An 18,639-nucleotide genomic window follows, 5' to 3' on the forward strand; every position below is an offset into this window, starting at 1 on the left:
GGTCCGCGCTGTGCTTGAGTGGGAGCTTCCTGAGAATCAGAAGGCGCTGATGCGTTTTTTGGGCTTTGCCAATTATTACAGGAAGTTTATTTTGAATTATTCCTCTGTTGTTAAACCACTCACTGATATGACCAGAAAGGGGGTAGATTTTTCTTCCTGGTCGGTAGAGGCGCGTAAGGCTTTTTCTAATATCAAGGAGAGTTTTGCTTCCGCTCCCATCCTGGTACAACCTGATATTTCTTTACCCTTCATAGTTGAGGTTGATGCTTCTGAGGTAGGTGTGGGTGCGGTCTTGTCTCAGGGTTCCTCTCCTGCCAAATGGCGACCGTGTGCCTTTTTCTCGAAGAAACTCTCCTCCGCAGAGAGAAATTACGATGTGGGAGATAGGGAATTGTTGGCCATCAAGTTGGCTTTTGAGGAATGGCGCCATTGGCTAGAGGGAGCCAGACACCCTATTACCGTGTTTACTGACCATAAAAATCTGGCCTACTTGGAGTCAGCCAAGCGTCTGAACCCGAGACAGGCCAGATGGTCTTTGTTCTTTTCAAGGTTTGATTTTGTTGTTACGTTCCGCCCTGGGGTTAAGAATGTGAAGGCAGATGCCCTGTCACGTTGTTTTCCGGGAGGTGGGAATTTTAAAGACCCGGGTCCCATTTTGGCTGAAGGTGTGGTGGTCTCTGCTCTTTTTCCTGAATTGGAGGCAGAGGTGCAGGCAGCCCAGTCAGAGGCCCCTGATCTTTGTCCTCCTGGGAGGTTGTTTGTGCCTCTCGCTTTGAGACACAAGATTTTTAAGGAACACCACGATACGGTCCTTGCTGGGCACCCGGGGGCAAGAGCCACACTGGATCTCATTGCTCAGAGATTCTGGTGGCCTGCGCTTCGTAAGTCGGTTGAGGGTTTTGTGGCAGCCTGCGAGACTTGCGTTCGTGCCAAAGTCCCTCATTCACGGCCATCAGGTCCTCTCCTTCCCTTACCCATTCCTTCCCGTCCTTGGACACATCTGTCCATGGACTTCATAACGGACCTGCCTCGTTCCTCGGGGAAGACTGTGATTCTGGTGGTGGTGGACCGTTTTAGCAAAATGGTGCATTTCATCCCTTTTCCGGGTTTGCCCAATGCTAAGACGCTGGCGCAGGCATTCATTGACCACATTGTCAAATTGCATGGTATTCCTTCGGACATAGTCTCTGATAGGGGCACGCAGTTTGTTTCCAGATTCTGGAAGGCTTTCTGTTCTCGCTTGGGGGTTCGGTTGTCATTCTCTTCTGCTTTCCACCCGCAGTCGAATGGCCAGACGGAGCGCGTCAATCAGAATCTGGAGACATATCTGCGCTGTTTTGTGGCAGAGAATCAGGAGGATTGGTGTTCTTTTTTGTCCCTTGCTGAGTTTGCTTTAAATAACCGTCGTCAGGAGTCCTCTGATAAGTCACCATTTTTTGGTGCATATGGGTTTCCTCCGCAGTTTGGGACTTTCTCGGGAGAGGGGTCTTCTGGTTTACCTGATGAGGACAGATTCTCCTCGTCTTTGTCATCTATTTGGCAAAAGATTCAGGATAATCTAAAGAGCATGAGTGAGAGATATAAGCGTGTGGCAGATAAGAGACGTGTGCCTGGTCCGGACCTGAATGTTGGTGATCTGGTGTGGTTGTCTACCAAGAATATCAAATTGAAGGTTCCCTCCTGGAAGTTGGGTCCTAGGTTTATTGGGCCTTACAAGATCCTGTCTGTCATCAATCCTGTTGCCTACCGTCTTGATCTTCCTCAGACTTGGAAGATCCATAATGTTTTTCATAAGTCCTTATTGAAACCTTATGTTCAACCCATTGTACCCTCGCCTTTGCCTCCTCCTCCGATTATGGTTGATGGGAATCTTGAATTTCAGCTCTCTAGGATTGTGGATTCTCGTCTTGTCCGCGGTTCTCTCCAGTACCTCGTTCATTGGGAGGGTTATGGTCCTGAGGAGAGGATGTGGGTCCTAGTGATGGACATTAAGGCCACTCGTCTCATCAGGGCTTTCCATAGGTCCCATCCTGAGAAGGTGGGCTCTGAGTGTCCGGAGTCCACTCGTAGAGGGAGGGGTACTGTCACAACCAGACAGCTGAGAAGCTCTGACAGAAGCCTTTCAGAACCTCCTCCTTGAGTTTTCTTTGTTTTGGTTTCAGTTCCTCATCTCGTTAGCCTCTCTCAGCTGTCATGCAGTTGGACTGATTGCTTCCCTTTAAATTCCTCCCCATAATGCAGTAGTGCGCGGCTTATACAACTTCCTGGAGTGTGTGCGCATGCTGTTCCTATATCCCAGTCTTCTGCAAGATAAGTGCTGTATATTTATTTGTGATTTTCTGTTTGCTGGATCTTAGGAGACCCTGACTCCCTCCGTGTCTAGTGTAGGGAGCCGGTGGTCGTGTCCCCTCACTATTGTAGGGTCTTCAGGCGTTAGATAGTCGAGGTACGTGGATATGCGACCATCCACCTTTGGGGTGTTCGCATAGGCTGAGCAGTCAGGGAGAGTGTGCCAGGTCTCATGCAGGGGTCTCCCTTTTGTTCCTTAGTTGTGGATCCAGTGAGTCATAGATTATTTTGCATTGTCTTGTTTCCTGTACACCATCCGTGACACAGTCATCCTCTCCCCTGAAATGGCTGATAACAGGGAGCAATAGATTGTATTCTCCTGTCCTAGTCATCCTCTCCCCTGAAATGTCTGATAACAGGAGGCAATAGACTATATTCTCCTGTCCTACAGTCATCCTCTCCCCTGAAATGGCTGATAACAGGTGGCAATAGACTGTATTCTCCTGTCCTACAGTCATCCTCCCCCCTGAAATGGCTGATAACAGGGAGCAATAGATTGTATTCTCCTGTCCTACAGTCATCCTCTCCCCTGAAATGGCTGATAACAGGGAGCAATAGATTGTATTCACCTGTCCTACAGTCATCCTCTCCCCTGGAATGGCTGATAACAGGGAGCAATAGACTGTATTCTCCTGTCCTACAGTCATCCTCTCCCCTGAAATGGCTAATAACAGGGGGCAATAGACTGTATTCTCCTGTCCTACAGTCATCCTCTCTCCTGAAATGGCTGATAACAGGGAACAATAGACTGTTTCCTCCTGTCCTACAGTCATCCTCTCCCCTGAAATGGCTGATAACAGGGAGCAATAGACTGTATTCTCCTGTCCTACAGTCATCCTCTCCCCTGAAATGGCTGATAACAGGGGGCAATAGATTGTATTCTCCTGTCCTACAGTCATCCTCTCCCCTGAAATGGCTGATAACAGGGAGCAATAGACTGTATTCTCCTGTCCTACAGTCATCCTCTCCCCTGAAATGGCTGATAACAGGGGGCAATAGATTGTATTCTCCTGTCCTACAGTCATCCTCTCCCCTGAAATGGCTGATAACAGGGGACAATAGACTGTATTATCCTGTCCTACAGTCATCCTCTCCCCTGAAATGGCTGATAACAGGGGGCAATAGATTGTATTCTCCTGTCCTACAGTCATCCTCTCCTCTGAAATGTCTGATAACAGGGAGCAATAGACTGTATTCTCCTGTCCTACAGTCATCCTCTCCCCTGAAATGGCTGATAACAGGGAGCAATAGACTGTATTCTCTTGTCCTACAGTCATCCTCTCCCCTGAAATGGCTGATAACAGGGGGCAAAAGATTGTATTCTCCTGTCCTACAGTCATCCTCTCCCCTGAAATGGCTGATAACAGGGGGCAATAAACTGTATTCTCCTGTACTACAGTCATCCTCTCCCCTGAAATGGCTGATAACAGGGGGCAATAGACTGTATTCTCCTGTCCTACAGTCATCCTCTCCCCTGAAATGGCTGATAACAGGGGGCAATAGTCTGTATTCTCCTGTCCTACAGTCATCCTCTCCCCTGAAATGGCTGATAACAGGGGGCAATACACTGTATTCTCCTGTCCTACAGTCATCCTCTCCCCTGAAATGGCTGATAACAGGGGCAATAGACTGTATTCTCCTGTCCTACAGTCATCCTCTCCCCTGAAGTGGCTGATAACAGGGGCAATAGACTGTATTCTCCTGTCCTACAGTCATCCTCTCCCCTGAAATGGCTGATAACAGAGAGCAATAGACTGTATTCTCCTGTCCTACAGTCATCCTCCTCCCTGAAATGGCTGATAACAGGGGGCAATAGACTGTATTCTCCTGTCCTACAGTCATCCTCTCCCCTGAAATGGCTGATAACAGGGAGCAATAGACTGTATTCTCCTGTCCTACAGTCATCCTCTCCCCTGAAATGGCTGATAACAGGGAGCAATAGACTGTATTCTCCTGTCCTACAGTCATCCTCTCCCCTGAAATGGCTGATAACAGGGAGCAATAGACTGTATTCTCCTGTCCTACAGTCATCCTCTCCCCTGAAATGGCTGATAACAGGAGGCAATAGACTGTATTCTCCTGTCCTACAGTCATCCTCTCCCCTGAAATGGCTGATAACAGGGGGCAATACACTGTATTCTCCTGTCCTACAGTCATCCTCTCCCCTGAAATGGCTGATAACAGGGGGCAATAGACTGTATTCTCCTGTCCTACAGTCATCCTCTCCCCTGAAATGGCTGATAACAGAGAGCAATAGACTGTATTCTCCTGTCCTACAGTCATCCTCCTCCCTGAAATGGCTGATAACAGGGGGCAATAGACTGTATTCTCCTGTCCTACAGTCATCCTCTCCCCTGAAATGGCTGATAACAGGGGGCAATAGACTGTATTCTCCTGTCCTACAGTCATCCTCTCCCCTGAAATGGCTGATAACAGGGGGCAATAGACTGTATTCTCCTGTCCTACAGTCATCCCCTCCCCCCCTGAAATGGCTGATAACAGGGAGCAATAGACTGTATTCTCCTGTCCTACAGTCATCCTCCCCCCTGAAATGGCTGATAACAGGAGGCAATAGACTGTATTCTCCTGTCCTACAGTCATCCTCTCCTCTGAAATGGCTGATAACAGGGGGCAATAGACTGTATACTCCTGTCCTACAGTCATCCTCTCCCCTGAAATGGCTGATAACAGGGGGCAATAGACTGTATTCTCCTGTCCTACAGTCATCCTCTCCCCTGAAATGGCTGATAACAGGGGGCAATAGACTGTATTCTCCTGTCCTACAGTCATCCTCTCCCCTGAAATGGCTGATAACAGAGAGCAATAGACTGTATTCTCCTGTCCTACAGTCATCCTCTCCCCTGAAATGGCTGATAACAGGGGGCAATAGACTGTATTCTCCTGTCCTACAGTCATCCTCTCCCCCTGTAATGGCTGATAACAGGGGGCAATAGACTGTATTCTCCTGTCCTACAGTCATCCTCTCCCCTGAAATGGCTGATAACAGGGGGCAATAGACTGTATTCTCCTGTCCTACAGTCATCCTCTCCCCTGAAATGGCTGATAACAGAGAGCAATAGACTGTATTCTCCTGTCCTACAGTCATCCTCTCCCCTGAAATGGCTGATAACAGGGAGCAATAGACTGTATTCTCCTGTCCTACAGTCATCCTCTCCCCCTGTAATGGCTGATAACAGGGGGCAATAGACTGTATTCTCCTGTCCTACAGTCATCCTCTCCCCTGAAATGTCTGATAACAGGGAGCAATAGACTGTATTCTCCTGTCCTACAGTCATCCTCTCCCCTGAAATGGCTGATAACAGGGGGCAATAGATTGTATTCTCCTGTCCTACAGTCATCCTCTCCCCTGAAATGGCTGATAACAGGGGGCAATAGACTGTATTCTCCTGTCCTACAGTCATCCTCTCCCCTGAAATGGCTGATAACAGGGGGCAATAGACTGTATTCTCCTGTCCTACAGTCATCCTCTCCCCTGAAATGGCTGATAACAGGGGGCAATAGACTGTATTCTCCTGTCCTACAGTCATCCTCTCCCCTGAAATGGCTGATAACAGGGGCAATAGACTGTATTCTCCTGTACTACAGTCATCCTCTGCCCTGAAATATTTTATATTACACTTTCGTATCGCAGCTTTTGGGTCCTGGGTTTTGATCCAACCACAGAGAACGGCTGCCTGTATCCTGCATGTTCTCCCGGTGTTGTCATCACCGCGGCTGCGCTGTGATCCAGCTCTGTCATGACACGAGGAGCGCAGTGCTTTTGTGGACCCATGGGCCGCTCTCCACAGACAGATGTGATGGCAGCAACGTTAAACCTCTTAGTCGTAATCGCCTCCGTCCACTCCCCGGGGGACACTATTATCAGGACGCTTGTGCAGCCGCCGCCCAGATTAACACGCTAGTATTAGAGATCTGATGAGCTTTTAACAGATGACCCCCAGGGATGGCAGTGAAGGGCACATGCACCCTCTGCCACCAAGTCCTGCACCAGCTGATCCCGGCATCACTGACACGTGTGGGGGGAGGATTTACCCATCTCCGCGTCTGCAGACGCTAATCTGCTTTTATCCAGAGGCAGCGATGATAATGAAAAGTTCTGCAACTTGAATGGGTCCGTGATCTGTCCTCACCGTAAAAAAATGGAACATGTTCAAGTAAATGGGTCTGCATCTGTGATCCGGGGAGCACACGGCCGGTGGCCGCATATTGCAGACCTCCTGTTTGCGGGCCGCAATACGGTCACGGCCGGGCAACGGCTGTGTGCATGAGGCCAAATGGTGAGGAACTGATACACAGATGATAAGACTGCAGAATTTTTCATGGTACAATGGTTAAGCCAAATTTCTATAATAACCCTACAGAACTCATCAGGGGTCGTGGAAAGCTTAATGACAACCAATATGGCCACCACCCCTAGTTCCCAAATAGCTGAGGTATGTCACCCTAGTTATGTAATGGTACACCCCCGTTCCTGACATTTCGAGCTCATAGAAATGTTAGAATTATTTATTACTAGCAAAATGCCAATATTCCTGTCCTCACACCGGTGGCGCTATTCATTGCATGTCCTATCTGCAGCAGGATCGTCCACAGTACAACACAGATCACTTTACTTTCATCAGTGTACTGTCACTTTAAGGAGAGGCCACCCAGTAGGAGCACAGCCATTCCTTGTGTACTGACCGCTGCCATGACGCCCCCCAGCTGACTGTGGGCGGGACTGAGTGTGATTGACAGCTCAGGACCGATATAAGTCTTCAGCCCCTTTCACATGGATATACAGTCAGGTCCATAAATATTGGGACATGGACACAATTCTAACATTTCTGGCTCTATACACCACCACAATGGATTTGAAATGAAACGAACAAGATGTGCTTTACCTGCAGACTGTCAGCTGTAATCTGAGGGGATTTACATCCAAATCAGGTGAACGGTGCAGGAATTACAGCAGTTTCCATATGTGCCTCCTACTTGTTAAGGGACCAAAAGTAATGGGACAATTGGCTCCTCAGCTGTTCCATGGCCGGTGTGTGTTATTCCCTCATTATCCCAATTACAATGAGCAGATACAAGGTCAGAGGTCATTTCCAGTCTGCTATCTGCATTTGGAATCTGTTGCTGTCAACTCTCAAGATGAGATCCAAAGAGCTGTCACCATCAGTGAAGCAAGCCATCATTAGGCTGAAAAAACACAACAAACCCATCAGAGAGATAGCAAAAACATTAGGCGTGGCCAAAACAACTGTTTGGAACATTCTTAAAAAGAAGGAACGCACCGGTGAGCTCAGCAACACCAAAAGACCCGGAAGACCACGGAAAACAACTGTGGTGGATGACCGAAGAATTCTTACCCTGGGGAAGAAAACACCCTTCACCACAGTTGGCCAGATCAAGAACACTCTCCAGGAGGTAGGTGTATGTGTGTCAAAGTCAACAATCAGGAGAAGACTTCACCAGAGTGAATACAGAGGGTTCACCACAAGATGGAAACCATTGGTGAGCCTCAAAAACAGGAAGGCCAGATTAGAGTTTGCCAAACGACATCTAAAAAAGCCTTCACAGTTCTGGAACAACATCCTATGGACAGATGAGACCAAGATCAACTTGTACCAGAGTGATGGGAAGAGAAGAGTATGGAGAAGGAAAGGAGCTGCTCATGATCCTAAGCATACCACCTCATCAGTGAAGCATGGTGGTGGTAGTGTCATGGCGTGGGCATGTATGGCTGCCAATGGAACTGCTTCTCTTGTATTTATTGATGATGTGACTGCTGACAAAAGCAGCAGGATGAATTCTGAAGGGTTTCGGGCAATATTATCTGCTCATATTCAGCCAAATGCTTCCGAACTCATTGGACGGCTCTTCACAGTGCAGATGGACAATGACCCAAAGCATACTGCAAAAGCAACCAAAGAGTTTTTTAAGGGAAAGAAGTGGAATGTTATGCAATGACCAAGTCAATCACCTGACCTGAATCCGATTGAGCTGCATTTCACTTGCTGAAGACAAAACTGAAGGGAAAATGCCCCAAGAACAAGCAGGAACTGAAGACAGTTGCAGTAGAGGCCTGGCAGAGCATCACCAGGGATGAAACCCAGCGTCTGGTGATGTCTATGCGTTCCAGACTTCAGGCTGTAATTGACTGCAAAAGATTTGCAACCAAGTATTAAAAAGTGAAAGTTTGATTTATGATTATTATTCTGTCCCATTACTTTTGGTCTCTTAACAAGTGGGAGGCACATATGCAAACTGCTGTAATTCCTGCACCGTTCACCTGATTTGGATGTAAATCCCCTCAGATTACAGCTGACAGTCTGCAGGTAAAGCACATCTTGTCCGTTTCATCTCACATCCATTGTGGTGGTGTATAGAGCCAAAAATGTTATAATTGTGTTGTTGTCCCAATATTTATGGACCTTACTGTAAGTATTCAGCCCCTTTGCTGTGACACTTGACATTTATCTCTGGTTCCTCCCATTTCTCTGGATCATCTCTAAGACGTTCTACACCTTGATTGGAGTCACCTGTGGTAAATTCAGCTGATTGGAGATGATGTGGAAGGACACAGCCCTGTCTATAGAAGATCTCACAGCTGACGATGCATCAGAGCCAAAACCAAGCCAGGAGGAGGAGAGAACTGCCTGTAGAGCTCAGAGACAGGATTGTGTGGAGGCTCAGATCTGGAGAAGGGGGCAGAGACATTTCTGCTGCACTGAGAGTTCCCAGGAGCACAGCGGCCTCCATAATTCTTACCTGGAAGAAGAAGAACCCCGACTCTTCCTAGATCTGCCGCCCCCCAAACTAAGTAATCAGGGAGAAGGGCCTTGGTAAGAGAGGAGACCAAGAACGCAATGGTCACTCTGGCCGAGCTCCAGAGATCCTGTGTGCAGATGGGAGAAACATCCAGAAGGTCGACCGTCACTGCAGCCTCCACCAATCTGGGCTTTATGGCTGAGCGGCTAGAAAGGGGCAGCATCATGTCTGGAGGAGACCAGGCGCCGCTAATCACCTGCCCAATACCATCCCTACAGTGAAGCATGGTGGTGGCAGCATCATGTCTGGAGGAGACCAGGCACCGCTCATCACCTGCCCAATACCATCCCTACAGTGAAACATAGTGGAGGCAGCGTCATGTCTGGAGGAGACCAGGCGCCGCTCATCACCTGCCCAATACCATCCCTACAGTGAAACATAGTGGAGGCAGCGTCATGTCTGGAGGAGAACAGGCGCTGCTCATCACCTGCCCAATACCATCCCTACAGTTAAGCATTGTGGAGGCAGTATCATGTCTGGAGGAAACCAGGCACCGCTTATCTCCTGCCCAATACTATCCCTACAGTGAAGCATTGTGGAGGCAGTATCATGTCTGGAGGAAACCAGGTACCGCTTATCTCCTGCCCAATACCATCCCTACAGTGAAGCATGGTGGGGGCAGCATCATGTCTGGAGGAAACCAGGCGCCGCTCATCTCCTGCCCAATACCATCCCTACAGTGAAACATAGTGGAGGCAGCGTCATGTCTGGAGGAGACCAGGCGCTGCTCATCACCTGCCCAATACCATCCCTACAGTTAAGCATTGTGGAGGCAGTATCATGTCTGGAGGAAACCAGGCACCGCTTATCTCCTGCCCAATACTATCCCTACAGTGAAGCATTGTGGAGGCAGTATCATGTCTGGAGGAAACCAGGTACCGCTTATCTCCTGCCCAATACCATCCCTACAGTGAAGCATGGTGGAGGTAGCATCATGTCTGGAGAAAACCAGGCGCCGCTCATCTCCTGCCCAATACCATCCCTACAGTGAAGCATGGTGGTGGCAGCATCATGTCTGGAGGAGACCAGGCGCCGCTCATCACCTGCCCAATACCATCCCTACAGTGAAGCATGGTGGTGGCAGCATCATGTCTGGAGGAGACCAGGCGCCGCTCATCACCTGCCCAATACCATCCCTACAGTGAAGCATGGTGGTGGCAGCATCATGTCTGGAGGAGACCAGGCGCCGCTCATCACCTGTTGAATACCCTCTGTACAGTGAAGCATGGTGGGGGCTGAAGACTTACATCCCTAAGAAAAGGGTCTGAAGACTTATGTCAATGTGAGATTTTAGTTTCTCCTCAGTAAATCGGTAAGGATTTTCACTTTCTGCTCTCACTTTCTCATTATAGGGCTGAGGGCAGAACGATGGATGTAAGGACAGTGAGAGGGTGTGAAGACTTTCCCAATGCACTGTATACAGAAATGATTATAAGGCAGGAGGCACAGGGCACCTCATGCCACACTCAAGCCTTTGTGAATTTCTAGGCCTCACTGTAGGGCGACATTTACAGCGATCATAAAGAGACGGGACTGTGAAGACTTGTCATGTCAGCACTATTATCATGTACTAGTCCATTATATAAATGTGAGCAGAGCTATAGGGGGCCCAGAGGTAGCGCTAACACCCCTGGCTTCTGGTGCCTGAGGGCCCCAAGTGCTTCTCTGCCACATAAGAAGACCCCAGTATTATCAATGGCACATGGTCGTGGGGGCCCCAGGATACACCTCAGGTTGGCCCCCGACAGTGTGACATCCGTTACATAGAGATGTGGTGCACCGTAAGTCTAATGTGCCGGACTAACAAACAGCCCAGAGTATCGGATGTTTCCAGATGAACGCTGACAGATGCCAATCCAGCACAATTTCCGGACCTGAGTGCCGCATCCGATGTAATAAAACGTTATCACGGGAAATCCCTTCAACCCGTCGCCTGATAATACAGAACATCTGATAATCCGACACCCGTTTCCAGATCCAATGTATAAGGTGAAATCTGCGGCTACGTGATGGCAGCAGATTCGCTGATCACATAATATAAAGCGAGCTTCAGAGTCTGTCCTAGGACTGCCTGATGATCCAGAATACTTGATAATCCGGCACTGGATACGGGGGATCTGACAACATTGGGCAGAACGATTATTTGTACATAATAATGACACCTTAGGTGGTGACAGCGCTGACCCCTCGGGGCGGCCGCCGTCGCTATGTCTTGTGCTGCATTCATGGATTTTTTTGCAGCCATTTCTGGGAGGCCTCGTTCTCGCTCCTGGGCATTTAGTCACTTGCGGTGCAAGGAGCGAGCGGAACTAAGAAGGGTTTGGCGCAGTAGATTCACCGGAGGCAGTCAGGTTTGTCATAGGGAGGAAAGATTTCATATATATGAGCCCAGACAGAAATGGTGAGCGCCGCGCACGGACACACTGCACCGAACACTGCAGCTCTGCACAGGTGACATTGCACATCAGGGGGGGTTTCCAAACGGCAGGCTGCATGTAGCCTGCAGGGTGGTACGACCCCCATACACCTGTACATTGCTCTGCACCACATCCTGCTACTTCCCCCCCCCCCCACCAGGAGAAGCCCATAGCCAGGTGACACAGACAGCACGCCCCCACAGCTCCGTGTGGATGGTGGGAGCGTTCTTCCAGTGTAAGCACCTGCCCTGCGCAGGTGGAGCACATCACCTGCCTGGGGCAGCAGCTGCATTGTGAGGACGCTGGTAACATTAGGCATTGTTTTCCTGTAACACGAGGCAGCGAGACAATGTATCAATATCTCCTAAACAATGGGCGCAAACATTTAAAGGGGAAGCAGTCACTTATCGTATCCCCGGGCCGCTGCACCAGCACTTAACAAATTCTTCTGCTGCAGTTTTATCAAATCTACTGAGCGGCTGCAGACGTCTACAGAAAAGACACAAACTGCGAGATAACAAGTCGTGGCCCCCGCAGAGAGCCTGGCACCGGAGCCACATGCAGCATCAGAACAGCTATATCACATTACAAGTAGTGGTGTCGTTACTGGCGGCATGCAGGTGACATCACTACTCGCATCACGTACCGAAGAGCTTCACCGTAAATTATAACCTTTAAATTCACAATCGCTTTATTATCTCCTGCAGCAAAACCTCATCTTTTCCCGTTTTTTATGACCCATTGTCAGGAAAAAAAAAACTCTGAATAAAAGCCACAATATTGATCGAGGTACAGAAACCGCACACTTCCCCAGGCGTTAACCCCTTACTGACTGCACGGCAGTGAACGCGCCAGGCTCGGTGTACATCCAGTAACCGCGCTGTCAGGACGGAGGTCGCGGCTCAGGTTAACCGTCTGCCTTTGTTCTTAGGTGTCCACAAACCTCAGGGCCCCAGGGTCACAGTGACATCCCTGCCCTACAGAATTAGGGTCACCGCACAATGGAATCATGTGACTGTCACCGGAGTCCTGGGGCCCAAATCCTCACGTGTTCTCACAATCCCCCCCCGCTTACCATTCTCAAAGGAGAGGTGTGTGACGGTCATTCTACGGCGTGTCGCCCATCACCTCCAAGTCCGGCCGGGGATTGCTGAATATTCCAATATCCGGGACGCATTGTTCTGCAGATGGTGGCACCTGCTGGGTGTCAGCGCCCAGTGCTGGGGTGACAGCTGACAATGTGCGGCGGTGGGTGTGTGCTGCCTGTATATAGCGGTAGTACTCTATGTGTATTGTGCTGCCCACTGTCGGGGTCCCTGTGTTATGGCGGTGGGTGTGTGCTATAGCGGTAGCGCTGTGTGTGGATTGTGCTTCTCAGGGTCCCTGTGTTATAGGGGAGGGGTGCTACAGGTGTGGTGTGAGGTACCTGCAGGTTGTGTGTGTCAGGCTGCCCTGCTGCTTCTTTGTGTGCGGGCTCTGCAGAACCTTGCCTTGCATTAAGAATGAGCTGAGCAGCCTCCTCCTCCTCGCCTCCATCACTCCCCTCCTCCCTCTGTCCCTATGAATCAGCTCTGCCCTCCCACTCCCGCATCTTCCTTAGGGTCCAGCTACAATGGCAGCCCTTTTGGTTTCGCTGGTGGTCATAGCAACGGGGGCAGGGAACCATGGCGGGGATCTGGGCTGTCACATGGATGACTGTGTACTGCATCACCTCTGCGGCAAGGGTCGCATGGACTCTGCAGCCCAAATGTAGGGACTGGGATTATAGGGACAGGTGAGGGCCCCCTGCAGGGTCTCGTCTACAAGTATCACTCACGTTATTGATGACACTTCTATAGCTCCAGCATATTCTGCAGCGATGTACAATCAGAGGACGCAGAACAGATAGAAAAAGACCTAGAATGAGGGAGAGGAGAGCCTGGACTGAAGAGCTGACAATCTGCAGCAGAGGAGAGCCTGGACTAAAGAGCTGACAATCTGCAGCAGAGGAGAGCCTGGACTAAAGAGCTGACAATCTGCAGCAGAGGAGAGCCTGGACTAAAGAGCTGACAATCTGCAGCAGAAGAGAGCCTAGACTAAAGAGCTGACAATCTGCCAAAGGAAACCTGGGACTGAGGAGCTGACAATCTGCAGCAGAGGAGAGCCCAGACTAAAGAGCTGACAATCTGCAGCAGAGGAGAGCCTGGACTGAAGAGCTGACAATCTGCAGCAGAGGAGAGCCTGGACTGAAGAGCTGACAATCTGCAGATGAAGAGAGCCCGGACTGAAGAGCTGACAATCTGCAGCAGAGGAGAGCCTGGACTAAAGAGCTGACAATCTGCAGCAGAAGAGAGCCTAGACTAAAGAGCTGGCAATCTGCCAAAGGAAACCTGGGACTAAAGAGCTGACAATCTGCAGCAGAGGAGAGCCTGGACTAAAAAGCTGACAATTGCCGCAGAAGAGAGCCTGCACTGAAGAGCTGACAATCTGCAGCAGAGGAGAGCCCGGACTGAAGAGCTGACAATCTGGAGCAGAGGAGAGCCCGAACTGAAGAGCTGACAATCTGCAGCAGAAGAGAGCCTGGACTAAAGAGCTGACAATCTGCAGCAGAAGAGAGCCTGGACTAAAGAGCTGACAATCTGCAGCAGAGAAGAGTCTGGACTGAAGAGCTGACTATCTTCTGGACCAGGGGTTATATATAATGCTGGTTGCAGGGACAAGAATTAAGCAAGGCTCCGTATATTTCATATTGGATCTAGCAGCAAACATCTGCAACCAGGATGGGGGCCGTGTAATAATGAGATAGATTAGATAGACAGAATAGATATACAGTTGCAAGAAAAACTATGTGAACCCTTTGGAATGATATGGATTTCTGCACAAATTGGTCATAAAATGTGATCTGATCTTCATCTAAGTCACAACAATAGACAATCACAGTCGGCTTAAACTAATAACACACAAAGAATTAAATGTTACCATGTTTTTATTGAACACACAATGTAAACATTAAATAACATTTAATAACTGGTTGAACCTCCTTTGGCAGCAATAACTTCCACCAGACGTTTCCTGTAGTTGCAGATCAGACGTGCACAACGGTCAGGAGTAATTCTTCACCATTCCTCTTTACAGAACTGTTTCAGTTCAGCAATATTCTTGGGATGTCTGGTGTGAATCCCTTTCTTGAGGTCATGCCACAGCATCTCAATCGGGTTGAGGTCAGGACTCTGACTGGGCCACTCCAGAAGGCGGATTTTCTTCTGTTTAAGCCATTCTGTTGTTGATTTACTTCTATGCTTTGGGTCGTTGTCCTGTTGCAACACTCATCTTCTGTTGAGCTTCAGCTGGTGGACAGATGGCCTTAAGTTCTCCTGCAAAATGTCTTGATAAACTTCATTTTTCCTTCGATGATAGCAATCCGTCCAGGCCCTGACGCAGCAAAGCAGCCCCAAACCATGATGCCCCCACCACCATACTTCACAGTTGGGATGAGGTTTTGATGTTGGTGTGCTGTGCCTCTTTTTCTCCACACATAGTGTTGTGTGTTTCTTCCAAACAACTCATCTTTGGTTTCATCTGTCCACAGAATATTTTGCCAGTACTGCTGTGGAACGTCCAGGGGCACTTGTGCAAACTGTAAACGTGCAGCAATGGTTTTTTGGACAGCAGTGGCTTCCTCTGTGGTATCCTCCCATGAAATCCATTCTTGTTTAGTGTTTTATGTACCGTAGATTCGCTAACAGGGGTGTTAGCACATGCCAGAGACTTCTGTAAGTCTTTAGCTGACACTCTAGGATTCTTCTTCCCCTCATTGAGCAGTCTGCACTGTGCTCTTGCAGTCATCTTTACAGGACGGCCACTCCTAGGGAGAGTAGCAGCAGTGCTGAACTTTCTCCATTTATAGACAGTTTGTCTTACCGTGGACTGATGAACAGCAAGGCTTTTGGAGATACTTTTATAACCCTTTCCAGCTTTATGCAAGTCAACAATTCTTAATCGTAAGTCTTCTGAGAGCTCTTTTGTGCGAGGCATCATTCACATCAGGCAATGCTTCTTGTGAAAAGCAAACCCAGAACCGGTGTGTGTTTTTTTTTTTATAGGGCAGGGCAGCTGTAACCAACACCTCCAATCTCATCTCATTGATTGGACTCCAGTTGGCTGACACCTCACTCCAATTAGCTCTTGTTGATGTCATTAGTCTAGGGGTTCACATACTTTCTCCACCTGCACTGTGAATGTTTACATGGTGTGTTCAATAAAAACATGGTAACATTTAATTCTTTGTGTGTTATTAGTTTAAGCAGGCTGTGATTGTCTATTGTTGTGACTGAGATGAAGATCAGATCACATTTTATGACCAATTTGTGCAGAAATCCATATCATTCCAAAGGGTTCACATACTTTTTTTTGCAACTGTATGTGTATATATATATATATATATATATATACACACACACACTGAACAAAAATATAAACGCAACACTTTCGGTTTTGCTCCCATTTTGCATGAGCGGAGCTCAAAGATCTGAAACATTTTCTACATACACAAAAGACCCATTACTCTCAAATATTGTTCACAAATCTGTCTAAATCTGTGTTACTGAGCACTTCTCCTTTGCCGAGATAATCCATCCCTCCTCACAGGTGTGGCATATCAAGGTGCTGATTAGACAGCATGAATATTGTACAGGTGTGCCTTAGACTGCCCACAATAAAAGGCCACTCTGAAATGTGCAGTTTGATCACACAGAACAATGCCCACAGATGTCGCAAGGTTTGAGGGAGCGTGCAATTGGCATGCTGACTGCAGAAATGTCTACCAGAGCTGTTGCCCGTGCAATAAATGTTCATTTCTCGGCCATAAGCCGTCTCCAAAGGCGTTTCAGAGAATTTGGCCGTACATCCAACCGGCCTCACAACCGCAGACCACATGTAACCACACAAGCCCAGGACCTCCACATCCAGCATGTGCACCTCCATGATCGTCTGAGACCAGCCACCCAGACAGCTGCAGTAACAATCGGTTTGCATAACCAAAGAATTTCTGCACAAACTGTCAGAAACAGTCTCAGGAAAGCTCATCTGCATGCTCGTCGTCCTCGTCGGGGTCTGGACCTGACTGCAGTTCATCGTCGTAACCGTCTTGAGTGGGCAAATGCTCACATTCGATGGCGTCTGGCACGTTGGAGAGGCGTTCTGTTCACGTATGAGTCCCGGTTTTCACTGTTCAGGGCAGATGGCAGACAGCGTGTGTGGCGTCGTGTGGGTAAGCGCTTTGCTGACGTCAACGTTGTGGATGGAGTGGCCCATGGTGGCGGTGGGGTTATGGTATGGGCAGGCGTATGTTATGGACAATGAACACAGGGGCATTTTATTGATGGCATTTTGAATGCACAGAGATCCCGTGACGAGATCCTGAGGCCCATTGTTGTGCCGTTCATCCACGACCATCACCTCATGTTGCAGCATGATAATGCACGGCCCCATATTGCAAGGATCTGTACACCATTCCTGGAAGCTGAAAACATCCCAGTTCTTGCATGGCCAGCATACTCTCCCGACATGTCACCCATTGAGCATGTTTGGGATGCTCTGGATCGGCGTATACGACATCGCGTTCCAGTTCCTGCCGATATTCTGCAACTTCGCACAGAAGAGGAACGGACCAACATTCCACAATCAACAACCTGATACAACTCTATGTGACGGAGATGTGTTGTACTGCGTGAGGAAAATGGTGGCCACACCAGACACTGACTGGTTTTCTGACCCCCCCAGTAAGGTAAAACTGTGCACATTTCAGAGTGGTCTTTTATTGTGGGCAGTCTAAGGCACATGTGTGCAATATTCATGCTGTCTAATCATAACCTTGATATGCCACACCTGTGAGGTGGGATGGATTATCTCGGCAAAGGAGAAGCGCTCACTAACAGATCTAGAGAGATTTGTGAACAATATTTGAGAGTAATGGGTCTTTTGTGTATGTAGAAAATGTTTCAGATCTTTGAGTTCAGCTCATGCAAAATGGGGGCAAAACCGAAAGTGTTGGGTTTATATTTTTGTTCAGTGTACAGTCGTGGTCAAAAGTTTTGAGAATGACACAAATATTAGTTTTCACAAAGTTTGCTGCTAAACTGCTTTTAGATCTTTGTTTCAGTTGTTTCTGTGATGTAGTGAAATATAATTACACGCACTTCATACGTTTCAAAGGCTTTTATTGACAATTACATGACATTTATGCAAAGAGTCAGTATTTTCAGTGTTGGCCCTTCTTTTTCAGGACCTCTGCAATCCGACTGGGCATGCTCTCAATCAACTTCTGGGCCAATTCCTGACTGATAGCAACCCATTCTTTCATAATCACTTCTTGGAGTTTGTTAGAATTAGTGGGTTTTTGTTTGTCCACCCGCCTCTTGAGGATTGACCACAAGTTCTCAATGGGATTAAGATCTGGGGAGTATCCAGGCCATGGACCCAAAATGTCAACGTTTTGGTCCCCGAGCCACTTAGTTATCACTCTTGCCTTATGGCACGGTGCTCCATCGTGCTGGAAAATGCATTGTTCTTCATCAAACTGTTGTTGGATTGTTGGAAGAAGTTGCTGTTGGAGGGTGTTTTGGTGCCATTCTTTACTCATGGCTGTGTTTTTGGCCAAAATTGTGAGTGAGCCCACTCCCTTGGATGAGAAGCAACCCCACACATGAATGGTCTCAGGATGCTTTACTGTTGGCATGACACAGGACTGATGGTAGCGCTCACCTTTCTTCTCCGGACAAGCCTTTTTCCAGATGCCCCAAACAATCGGAAAGAGGCTTCATCGGAGAATATGACTTTGCCCCAGTCCTCAGCAGTCCATTCACCAAACTTTCTGCAGAAGATCAATCTGTCCCTGATGCTTTTTTTTGAGAGAAGTGGCTTCTTTGCTGCCCTTCTTGACACCAGGCCATCTTCCAAAAGTCTTCGCCTCACTGTGCGTGCAGATGCGCTCACACCTGCCTGCTGCCATTCCTGAGCAAGCTCTGCACTGGTGGCACTCCGATCCCGCAGCTGAATC

General features: G+C 48.5%; 1 protein-coding gene across 2 annotated transcripts in view; it reads right to left on the minus strand.

The window, feature by feature from the left end:
• LOC121008448 overlaps positions 1–13,071 on the minus strand; it is a 92,637-nt gene extending 79,566 nt beyond the window's left edge. For both annotated transcript variants that reach the window (XR_005780584.1, XM_040441009.1), the window contains exon 1: positions 12,679–13,071. The gene's annotated coding sequence lies outside the window, so the exon portion shown is untranslated. The remainder of the gene's footprint in view (positions 1–12,678) is intronic.
• Positions 13,072–18,639: the final 5,568 nt, after the last annotated feature.

This window comes from Bufo bufo, chromosome 7, assembly GCF_905171765.1.
Source record: "Bufo bufo chromosome 7, aBufBuf1.1, whole genome shotgun sequence".
In the NCBI taxonomy this organism is placed as follows: Eukaryota; Metazoa; Chordata; class Amphibia; order Anura; family Bufonidae; genus Bufo; species Bufo bufo.